This window comes from Macaca thibetana, chromosome 4, assembly GCF_024542745.1.
Source record: "Macaca thibetana thibetana isolate TM-01 chromosome 4, ASM2454274v1, whole genome shotgun sequence".
Classification (NCBI taxonomy): Eukaryota; Metazoa; Chordata; class Mammalia; order Primates; family Cercopithecidae; genus Macaca; species Macaca thibetana.
The window spans coordinates 98,278,142-98,290,650 of NC_065581.1; positions in this window are offsets into that span (position 1 = coordinate 98,278,142).

The window sequence follows — 12,509 nt, forward strand, 5'->3', positions numbered from 1 at the left end:
GAGAAAAATGTTTGTATACTTATAAATATAACAAATTCTATAAAAAATGTCGTGATGAGAGAGAGGAAAAAAAGACGAGAAAGAGAAAGGAGACCCAAATTATATAGTGAGGTTGAAATATCTGAGGAGGGGGTGTCATTTGAGCTACGTCTGAATTAACCAAAAGAAGTACGGTGGGAAGAGCATTCCAGGAAGAGAGTACATCGTGTTCAGAGTTCCTGTGGTGGCAAAGAGTTTAGTACATTTGAGGAGCTGAAAGAAGGCCCGTATGGCTGGAGTGTACTAAGAGGATCTGTGGCAAAAATCTAGGTTGAAGAGTCAGGGAGGGCCTGTGCTAAGAAATTTGGATTATTTTTTTCTGATTTCACTGACAAACAATTGAAAGATTTTAAGCAGGGAATTGCCATAATCTGTTTTACATTTTAGAAATACATATTGGTGATACTGAGGTTTTGACCTTGAGAAACTCAGTGGTTGTTGCTATACTTATTGAGATGGGAATGATTAGGGGAGGATTATATTGGGGGAATGGAGTTGTATTTTGGGTATGTTATATTTGAGATGTATTTGTTAGGCTAATGTTAGCTGCCATAGCAACTAAACCCCAAATTTCAGTGGTTTACCAAAATAGAAGTTTGGTTTCATGATTAGTGGCTGGTTTTTGTCACTATATATAATGTATATAATATATATATATTATTATATTATATTATTATTATATATTATAAGTACAGATACTTCATCCTTTTATGTAATGTACCTAGCTACTTTTATGTATACTACTTTTATTATATAATATATAATATATGTAATATATAATATATTGATTCAAGGATTCAAGTTCTTTCCACCCTGAGTTTCCCCCGGCACTAGGGGAACAAAGCCCTCTCAATCCAGTGGGTAGAAGAAGAAAGAGAGTATGGAGAATGCATACTTGCTTCTTATTCTTGGAGCAGAATGACACATATATGTTCCATTTATATTTTGTTGGGGGGAAATCAGTCATATGGTCCCACCAAGATGCAAAAGGGTAACCACCATTTTACTCTCTACTTCTATGAGATCAACTTTTTAATATTCTACATATTAGTAAGACAGACAGTATTTGTCTTTCTGTGCCTGTATTAGTTCACTTTACATAATGTGTCACAAGGCAGTGAGGTAGAGGGTTAGGGGAGTTTGTGGAAATGTTGGCCAAAGAATATGAAATTTCCATTAGACAGAAGGAATAAGTTCAAGAAATCTTTTTGTATAGCATGTTGACTACAGTTAACAACAATATATTGTGTTCTTGAAAAATGCTGAAAGTGGATGTTAAATGTTCTCACCACAAAATTGATAATAGTGAGATAATGCATATAACAATACTGAGATTTAGCCATTCTACAATGTATATATACTTTGAAACATCACATTGTACATGATAAATACATATAATTGTATCTGTCAAATTTAAAAATAAAATAAGATGCAAAAGAATCTGGGAAATATCATCCCCTCACAGCAAGAGTAGCCACTTGCCAGAGGAAACTCTGAAGTGGGAAAGAAGCTTTCATTTCTGGTCAATGGCTATGCATTGCCACAGGCATCTATTAAATGTTCCACTGGATACATTAAGTAAACAGTTGACTATAGAAATGTGTATCTCAAAAGAGTGGTCTACTCTGATTATAAAAATGTAATTATCATCTGTGTGTCTTTGTGGAAAGATTAGAAGAGATGTCTTAGTAGAACCAAACCCCAGAGCACACTGACTTTGGTGGTCAGATAAGGATTATACAATGAAAACTGAAAATGTCATCAGGATGCAGAAGGAAATAATCAAGAGTTGGTGGCATAATAGGAACTATGAGATTTTTTTCAGAAACATCTAAAATTCTCACTAGTTCAAGTTTTTATTGAGTATTGAATTGATATTTTTCTGTCACAATTTGTCTAAATAGACGTACTTTTGTATATACTATGAAATGCAGTTTTCTGACTGCTGTACAAACAACCTTTTAAATTTTTCTTTTCCTTTTTGTTTTTTTGGGACAGAATCTCACTCTATCACCCAAGCTTCAGTAAACTGATGTGACTTCCAGTCACTGCAACCTCTGCCTCCTTGGTTCAAGCAATTCTCGTGCCTCTGTCTCCCTAGCAGCTGGGATTACAGGTGTGCGCCACCACACCTGGCTAATTTTTGTATTTTTAGTAGAGATGGGGTTTCACCATTTTGCCCAGGCTGGTCTCAAACTCCTGGCCTCAAGCAATCCACCCGCCTTGGCCTCCCAAGATGACCCCTCAAAAGCATGAGCCATCACACCTGCCATAACATTTTATCCTAAAAAGAGCTTTAACATTTATTGTAAAGTGATAAGCATGACATTTTTAAATTTTAGTTTTAAAATTAACAACATTTTAGTATTGTAAAAAATTCTCTTGATTTTAGTTATAAATTTCTACCCAAATTTTTGAGATTTGGGGACTAACAAGTCAATTCATAAGCTAATGTAATCTATAGCGACACAGAGATAAATTTAAAAAGTTATTAAACCATCACTTCAATTTAATTTTTTAAAATGCCAATACTTTAATTTGTTAAAATATGGATTATATTGAGATAAATTTAGAGCCAAGGTTGGCAAACTCTAGCTTGTGGGTCAAATCCAGTCTGACACCTGTCTGTGTATAGCTGTCAAGATAAGAATAATATTTACATTTTAAAATAGTTTTAAAAAATCAAAGGAATAATGATATTTTGACACATAAATATATATAAAACTCCAACTTCAGTCTTAATAAATAAAATTTTATTTGGAACACATAGTTCATCCTTTTATGTAACATATCTAGCTACTTTTATGTTCCAGCAACAGAGTTAGCAATTGAGACAGAGCCCTGCAAAGTCTAAGATATTTACTATTTAGCCATTTCTGGAAAAGAAAATGCCAACCCTTCATTTAGAGTGTAGAAATGAGGACAACTGGCATTTAAGATGATATTTGCGATGCACTGAAAACGGAGACAAATACAGAGCAAGCATTTAATATGTTACTTTTTCATCTTTTTCCCCATTATTTTTCAGGTTATGAAGTCAGTTGAGGAGAATTTAAAATATTCAGAGTACATTCATACTGTTAAACTCAAATACAATTACTTATTAGAATAGTTTTATATATTTGAATTTATACTAGAATCACCATTTTTGTTAAAGATCTTCAATATACATTAGTTAGTTAAAGTGTTTTAAGTCAGATTGTTGTAAATGTATAAGTTAACTGTAACAGGTGTTTAATAGCAATATTATATAAAGGTAGCATATTTAGTTCATTGAATTTTCTTTGCAATTTGCTGTTTTTGAAAATCCAAGTGTTTGAAGCAAATAGGGAACATAAACTTTGTCTTGTATCTGCTTTTATTCAATATTTAGAACTGTGGTATGGTGATCATGTTAGTTGAATATCTGTCCAGTTAAGTAAATCAAGTATAAATTCGTATGTTGTTAAACATAATAGACCAAGTACATGAAATAATAATTATCCATATCATAAATTCAGAAACTATGTCTTATAATTGTTTATATTCTTCATTCAACAGAACAAAAGTGTTTCAGTTTGTATAATGCAACTGGTGGTTAGATTAAAATTTTCATTTTTTGATTAAAATTTTCAAATGGAATCAAACATCCATTTTTGACAAAACATTTGATCTGGTTTTTCCATTTAGATAGACATTAATATGATTTCTGCCTATTTACATTTCTCATAAATTTATGTTACTATAAAGTATAAGACCAGGGGTTTAGAAACTTGAATCTAATTATTACCTTCTAATTAAAAATCATTGCTATCCCAGCAATCATATATATTTTTTCTCTTCCTATTTTTTCTTCTCACCTCTGCATATCTCCTTATTTTCTAGTATTGCTTCTATCCCTAAATACTTTGAGATAAATATTTTTTCATAGTATGGAAAGCACTATTTAAAATGCCATACAAGTGTAAAAGTGTAAAGAAAATAAATCTCTGCATTTATACATTAAAATAAAAAAGAATAAACTCCTTTCCCTCAGGTATTGCTCAAAATATTATTTCCTTTGTAACTTTAGATTCAAATGTTACATGAGAAATACTTTTATGCTGGTAGAAGAAAACATAACTAGTCAAGAAATTAAGAATTTATTGTATATATAAGCTGCATATTTATATATATACATATATATAATTTCCTTTATTAAAATTACACATACGTATGTAATTTTAACTAGCTCTGTAGGTGATAAAATACACAACATCAATCTTCTCCACGATATTAAATATAATTTTCCTGAGTGTGGGAATAAGATTATGGTATAGCCTTCTCCAAGGGTGATGAAAACATTTGTTTGTGGGAAGAACATACATAAGAGAGGATGTGGTTGAGAGACAAACTTTTAATCATGTCTAGAGTTCTCCAGGTGAACCAAAAAGAACATTAATCTTGAATGTTGGTATGGTCATAAGTCCTGGTTTGTCAAGCCCTGAGTCTTGTGATGAGTATTTGTTGTCACTAATGACTTCTTTCTTTTCATCTTTGCCCTTTGTAAAGGACGTGAAGAATCTTACCCTGTTTTTTGTTTTGTTTTGTTCTTTTAACAAGTGTTGCCCATTATTTTTCTTATTGTTTTGAGGCTTGAGGTAGTTCCAACTCCACTTCTCAGATGCAGCTAAGATTTTGTGCTCACTCTTATGTTACTGGCCCCGAATAAGAAGATATACTGAGCATTTCTTAATTGTGAGTGAATATCTAGACAGCTTCAGGAATATGCAAACAGATTTTACATGGCATCATAAAGGTTATCAATATTTGCTTATAACAATATATGTATTTTTAGTTAAAGCAATTATAATTTATAATAAAAACAAAAAGAATAGGCAAATAGAGAAAATTTATAAAAATGGAAATTGTCTCCCTTGGAAAATAACAATATATTCAAAGAGGTAGTTGATATCTCACCTGGCAGTCAATTGACACTGTCATTCTTTTGAGAGAATGCTTTCGGTCTCCCCGGGATTATCTTGCTCATGAAAATTACTGTTTGGACCAACTAGGTCAAATCTGTTCTTTCTCTTATAAAAGGACCTTCTTGGCAAAAAAACAAACAAAAACCCCCACAACAACAACAAAAACCCCACCTCTCTCTGTACAAGTCAACTTTCTTTTCTGCTTCCTTAAGGTGTCAGCATAATACCCTTTCTTTCCTAGTAGACCTTTTTTCTACTTGTCTAGCTCTTGCATTTCATAAAGTAGCCTCATGTACCTAAGGCTAGGATATCATTTTTGCCTATAAAGTGTACAAAAATTAATATAACTTAAAAGAAACTAGATTTTTACGAAAATGGATATGTACTTACTATATAGGAAATAATTTGAGCTGATTTTCAATGGAAGAAAATACCACTGGGACATTTAAATTAATTAAGAAAATTTTGAAAAGAATTTAAAGTCTAAGTATTGATTTTATTGATCTTAGCAATCAAGGGTACCCTTCAGTAATCATATTTCTAAAATAAATGAATTCTTTTGATAGATTAGGTAAAAATGTCAATCAATCATAGACAGGTAAATGGCTTTTCTCTCCCCCCAATAAACTGCCCAAGTATTTAATTACAATTTTTAAAAAAATGAATTTTTCTTAGTTTTCTTTTTTTGTGTGTTATCAATAGTAATGATATTTTTTTAAATGGACTCAACGTTTTTTATTTTGCATTTATACTTTAAGATAACTTTTCTTTTTAGTTGCCTGATTTTTATATCTGAGATTTAAAGTCACATATTAGCCAGAGATAGAAAAGTATAAGATGGAATGTAAAAGAAATTTCATAACAGGTTCTCACCTTCTGGAGGATCAGGTGATGATATTTATTTCATTTGTAGCTTCTATCACAAAACTGAATATTTACAGCTTAAATTTCTATAATACTTCAAAAGAAGGTTTCCATACAAATTCTTTAAGGTGAATTATTATTGAATCCAATTTATAGATGAGGAAACAAGATTCAGGGAGTATAGAAGATACTGTCAATGCTCCAGCCATACTCTTTCTGCATTTATCATTTCTGGGCATGCCAGCTTGCTTTCAAACTGCCAGTAAATGTGACCGTTTGCTTTTCCAGTGCCACAATCAGAGGGCCCACAAAGTGTTTGGTTTATCCTAGTGGAATTCCGTAAGATATTGCTTCACCAAGGGAACTACTTACAAGGATGGAGGTTCAACAGCAGACACATGACCTCAGGGCCATTAGCTCTACCTTTATATGCATGATTCAGAAGCTGCTGGCCTGATAACGTGCTGCCTATTTCTTTTGTGTGTGTTTTATTTATATTTCTTTTGTGTGTGTTTTATTTATATGTCACAGTTGTACATATTTTTGGGGTACTTGTGATATTTTGACTCATGTATAAAATACATAATGATCAAATCACAGTGATTGGGATATCCATCACCTCAAATACTTATTTTTTTAAGGTGTGTTGGGGACATTACAATTCTTTTATTGCTATTTTGAAATCTACAATAAATTATTGTTAACTATAATTTCCCTAATGTAGCATCAAATACTAGAACTTGTTCCTTCTATCTAACCATTTTTGTACCGAGTAACCAACTCCTAATTCCTCCCTCCCTCTCCTGCTTCCCTTCCCATCCTATGGTAACCAGCATTCTACTCTCTACCTCCAGGAGATCCACTTTTTTAAGCTCCCACATATGAGTGAGAATATATAATACCTGTCTTTCTGTGCCTGATTTATGTCACTTAACATAATGATCTAAATTCCATCCATGTGGCTCCAAAGGACAGGATTTCATTATTTTTTATGGCCAAATAGTATTCCATTGTATATAAATGCCACATTTTCTTTATCCATTTATCCATTGATAAGTGGTATTTAGATTGGTTCCATATCTTGGCTATTGTGAATAGTGCTGGAATATATATCAGAGTAGAAATATCTCTTCCATATATTGATTTCTTTTATGTTTTTGGATATATACCCAGCAATGGGATTGCTGGATCATATGTTAGTCCTATTTTTAGTTTTTTGAGGAGCCTCCATACTGTTTTCAGTAACAGCTGTACTACTTACGTTCCCACCAACAATGTATGAGGGTTGGTGGGAATATAACTGCATATTTGTCAACATTTGTTATTCTTTGTGGTTTTGATAAAAGCCAGTTTCACTGGGGTGAAATGATATCTCATTGTGGTTTTGATTTGCATATCTCTGATGATTAGTGTTGTTGAGAATTTTTCTTTTCTTTCTTTTTTTTTTTTTTTTTTTTTTTTTTTTGAGATGGAGCTTTGCTCTTGTTGCCCAGGCTAGAGTGCAATGGCGTTATCTCAGCTCACTACATCCTCCACCCCAGGGGTTCAAGCGATTCTCCTGCCTCAGCCTCCTGAGTAGCTGGGATTACAGGCACCCACCACCATGCCTGGCTAATTTTTTGTATTTTTAGTAGAGATGGGATTTCACCATAATGGCCAGGCTGGTCTGGAGCTGCAGACCTCAGGTGATCCACCCGCCTTGGCCTCCCAAAATTCTGGGATTACAGGTGTGAACCACCGTGCCTAGCTGAGCATTTTTCATATATCTCTTGGCCATTTGTATGTCTTGTTTTTCTTTTTTTAATTTTTTTTGAGATGGAGTCTCACTCTGTCACCCAGGTTGGAGTGCAGTGGCACCATGTTGGCTCACTGCAACCTCAGCATCCCGGATTCAAGCAATTCTCATGCCTCAGCCTCCTGAGTAGCTGGGACTACAGGTGCCCACCACCATGCCCAACTAATTTTATTTTTCATTTTTTATTTTTAGTAGAGACAGGGTTTCACCATTTTGACCAGGCTGCTCTCGAACTCCTGACCTCAGATAATCTGCCCACCTCAGCCTCCCAAAGTGCTGGGATTACAGGCATGAGCCACCATGCCCAGCCTGTATGTCTCCTTTTAAGTAATGTCAATTGAGATATTTTTGCCCATGTTTTAATCCAGTTATTTGTTTATTTGCTATTGAGTTGTTTGAGTGCCTTATGTATACTGGTTATTAATCCTTTGTCAGATGGATAGTTTAAAAATATTTTCTCCCATTCTGTGGATTGTCTCTTCATTTTGTTGTTTGTTTCCTTTGCTGAGCAGAAGCTGTTTAGCTTAATGCAATCCCATTTATCTATTTTTACTTTTGTTGCCTGTGCTTTTGAGGTCTTACCCAAAAAATATTTGCCCAGACCAATGTCCAGTAGCAATTTCTTAACGTTTTCTTTTGATAGTGTCATAGTTTCAGGTCTTACCTTTAAGTCTTTAACCCATTTTTGCATTGATTTTTATGTATGTTAATAGATGGGGATGCTGAGAAGCCAACTTCTAGCTCTAGGGGAATTGGCCTCTGCTTTCAAAAGATGTTATATTCTTTAAATTGATTGCTATTATATGATGCAGTGTCTCTTGATAGAAAACGAACCAAAGAGTGGAAGTTGGCATGGCTCATCTCAGTTTCAGTCTAATTGACAATTTTATGATTACTGTTGCCACAACTTTAAACCCTGGATTAAAGGTCTTGGTTACTAAGAACAAAAAGTAAGGCTTCTACCAATGGACATGGTAAATGTTCCACTAAGCTTTGGCTATGGCTACCACCTGATCATTTTGTGCTTCTCATAATAGTGGCCAATCAAGCAAAGAAAGAAGTTACCACATTGGCAGGATAATTGACCCTGGTTGTCAAAAGGAGCTAGGATTTCTGTTATAAATGAGGGCAAGAAAGAGGATGGATAGAACTTAGGGTATTCAATGAGATGCTGTTAGTTCTCCCATGCCTGACTGTAGCAGGACGAACCACAGACAAAACTCCTCAGACACCGGGTTAAAGAAGGAAGAGGCTTTCTTTGGCCGGGAGCATCAGCAGACTTGTGTCTCAAGACCCGAGATCTCCAAAGAAAGAGTTCCTGGCCCTTTTAAGGGCTTACAACTCTAAGGGGTCCACGTAAAAGGATTGTGGTAGATTGAGATGTATAGATAGCACATGTGGTTAGAGTTGGAGTGGAGGTTAATCTTTTAACCTCAGGCCTGGTCAGTGGCACTGGTTGGTCTTGCCACTGACTTCATTCCTATTGTTTTTCAGCTTTTGATTCCTCCTCTTCAGTGACGGGAGACAGTAAGAGAAATGGCCTCTCTCCTCATTCCCCCCTTTGAGATCCTCACTAGTGGGAGTTCTTACTGTCATCTTCACTACACAGTCCTAATTCATGACAAATATACTTATTTTCTACTATATAGCCCCTTTCCTAAAATAGAGAGCCACATCTTATTTTATTTCCATATGCGTCACCATTGATTGTTGCACAGGCACCAAATTTTAAGATAATTTGTTTGGGGACTCCTTTTTCTTCTGTTCTAGTTATTACTTTACTCATATCAGATTTTCTCCGGTTGCCAGTCTGCAATCTTATTCCAAAAACTATAGTCACAGGGGGCTCAGATGGGTTATAGCACACATCAGGCTGGTCACTTCCTGGACTGCATACCTTGTACTGGGTGGCGTCATACAAACAAGTCCCTTTTAGAGTTCTAGTACATTCATAATAACTATAAAACAAAGACTGTTTTAACTTTTTGCCCTACCTCAGTAACTTGATGTATACATTGGAAATAGTCCTCAGTCTGAGGAAGGTCAGTTGAAGTCCTTACTGTACAAGTCCAAAATTTACGGAAAATGAGTCCCATGATGGACTTCCTCATGCTTCAGCTGTGGGTAGACCAGTCAGCTTCCAGGTGTGACTGGAACAGGGCTTGTTGTCTTCTTCAAAATAACTTTGCAGGGGTTGTCCAGGCTTGGTCTCGCCTCCCAGGTCTCAGGTGCTGCAGGTTTTACATGACTGTAGTGGATCCAGACTGGATCCTCTAGCAAATACTTGTTACCTCTACATTTGGGCATCTTGGTGAAGTCTACTTGGAGATCTTCAAAGCAGGCTGCCCCATAAGCTTATATGTTGGACGGGACGATTGGACTTTGCTTAGCATTGTGCTGTGGGCAGGTGACACACTGCTGTGCCACTGTTTTGGCAAGGGCTGACAGATGTGAGATGTAGAAGTACCGGTTTAACAACTTTTCAAGTGACTCTTGGCCTAGGTGGGTGGTCTCATGCACAGTTAGTACAACTGCAGCTCCTAGCCGTTGTGGCACAGCTGTTCTTCTTTCCAATAACCGGATCCACCCCTCTTCTATCACCTGTCCTCCCTCTGTCTGGAGAAAGTCCTTCTCTTCTTTAGAATAAGTAGGTACAAGGTCAGATGCCTGAGGGAGCAGGGGGACAGTGACTGCCCGGTAAAGGGTGGATGCTGCTGAGTCCGATAGGGAGCTACCCAAGGCAATCAAGGTGAAAGCTCGCTGGTGTCCTCTGCAGTGCATGACTGCCACCTTTTGGGGCTTCCACACTGCCTCTAATAATTGTAGGATCTCTCACTGATACTTTATATCTTTTCCCCGAGAGTTCAACAGGCCTTTTTCTTTATATAATTCCCTAGGCACTTGGAGGGTTAAGAAGGCATACCGAGAGTCAGTGTAAATGTTTACAGTCTTACCTTCACTTAGTTCTAAGGCCTGAATTAAAGCAATGAGTTCAGCCTTCTGGGCTGAAGTACCCTGGGGCAATGATTTGGCTTCAGTGACAGCATCCAGGTTTAACACTGCATATCCTGCACACCTCTCTCCTTGTGGGTTGACGAAGCTGCTCCCGTCCTTGTACATCTCCCAGCCTACTGATGTCCAAAGATGGTCTTGGAGGTCGGGCCTGCTAGAATAAACTGAGTCCAACACCTCTACACAGTTATGTTCAACTGGGCTCTCTGATACTGGGAGTAAGGTGGCAGGGTTCAAGGTGTTGCAAACTTCAATGATTATGCAGGGATTTCCACAGAGCAAGCTTTGGTACCTAGTTAGTCTAGCATTTGTTAGGTAATGATGTCCTTTAGTATTCATTAAAGTGACCACAGCATGGGGGGCCTTTATGCTCAGATTTTGACCAACAGTCAGCTTATCCACTGCTTGTGCTAACAGGGCAGTTGCTGCCAAAGCCCTCAAATATGGGGGCCAACCTTTAGAAACCCCATCTAGTTGTTTAAAGAGGTAGGCCACCGGCCTCGGCCAGGGCCCAACGATCTAGGTCAAAACTCCAACCGCCATCTTTTCTCTCTCTGACACATGTAGTGTAAATGACTTTGTCAGGTCAGGCAGCCCCAGGGCTGGGGCTGACATGAGTTTCTCTTTTAATTCATGAAAAGCTCATTGCTGTTGGGACCCCCATTCAAAAGGTTCCTTGTTGCCCCACTTTGTTTCTCTGCACAGGGGCTTGGCCAGTACTGCAAAGTTTGGGATCCATAACCTGCAGAACCCCATAGCTCCTAAGAATTTTCTCACCTTCCTTCTGGTCTTAGGCTCTGATAGGTTGCAAATGACTTGCTTTCTTTATGGTCACAAACTGTGCTCCCCCTGTCAGATAGTAAATCTCAGGCAGCATACCTGCTGTCTGCAGATCTGAGCTTTTTTCTTGTACACCTTATACCCACAGTCCTCCAGGTTCCAGAGTAGGGTATCCATTCACTTGGCGCACCCAACTGCCGTGGGGTGTCCCAGCAGGAGGTCGTCGACGTACTGGCGCAACAAGAAGCCTAGGTCTCTGGTGGGAAACTTTTGGAGGTCTTGAGCCAGTGCTTGTCTGAAGACAGTGGGGGAATTCTTGAACCCTTGGGGAAGCCGAGTCCAAGTGTACTGAGTGGTGACACCTGACCCCGGATCTTCCCACTGAAAGGCAAAGAGTTTCTGGCTCTCAGGGGCTAGTTTGATGCTTAATAAAGCATCCTTCAGGTCCAGGCAGGTGAACCAACTGTCCTCAGCTGGCAGCGACCCCAAGAATGTGTACAGGTTAGGTACTGTTGGGTGCAAAGTCCCTGTAGCTTGGCTGACCAAGCGCAAATCCTGTACTGGCCTGTAGTCCTTGGTCCCTGACTTGCAAACAGGCAGGAGGGGAGTGTTCCATGGAGACTGCCAAGAGACTATAATTCCAAAGGCCCTCAGGTGCTTGAGATGGACCTGGCTACCTTCAAGAGCTTTTCTGGGGACCGGGCACTGTTTTTGCCTGACCGGCTGGGCCCCAGGCTTAACTTCTATGAGTACAGGGGCCTGGTTGATTGCCAACCCTGGAGGGTTGTCTTCTGCACACACCTTTGGCTACTGCTTAGCCAGAGCTGATCCTATCTCTTGGCCTGGCCGAGTTAAGAAGAGTCTCCATTCCTCCTCCTGAGGAACTGTAAGGGCCATGATGACTCCTGTTTCAAGTAGCTTTAGCTGTAAAGAGCTGAGTTTTGTAAAAGAGATGGTGACTCTCAACTCGCTAAGTAGGTCCCTTCCTAGCAAAGGCAAGGGGCAGTCAGGCATGTATAGGAACTGGTGAATCACTTCATGCCCCCCTACAGTGCAGGTCTAGGGCAAACACA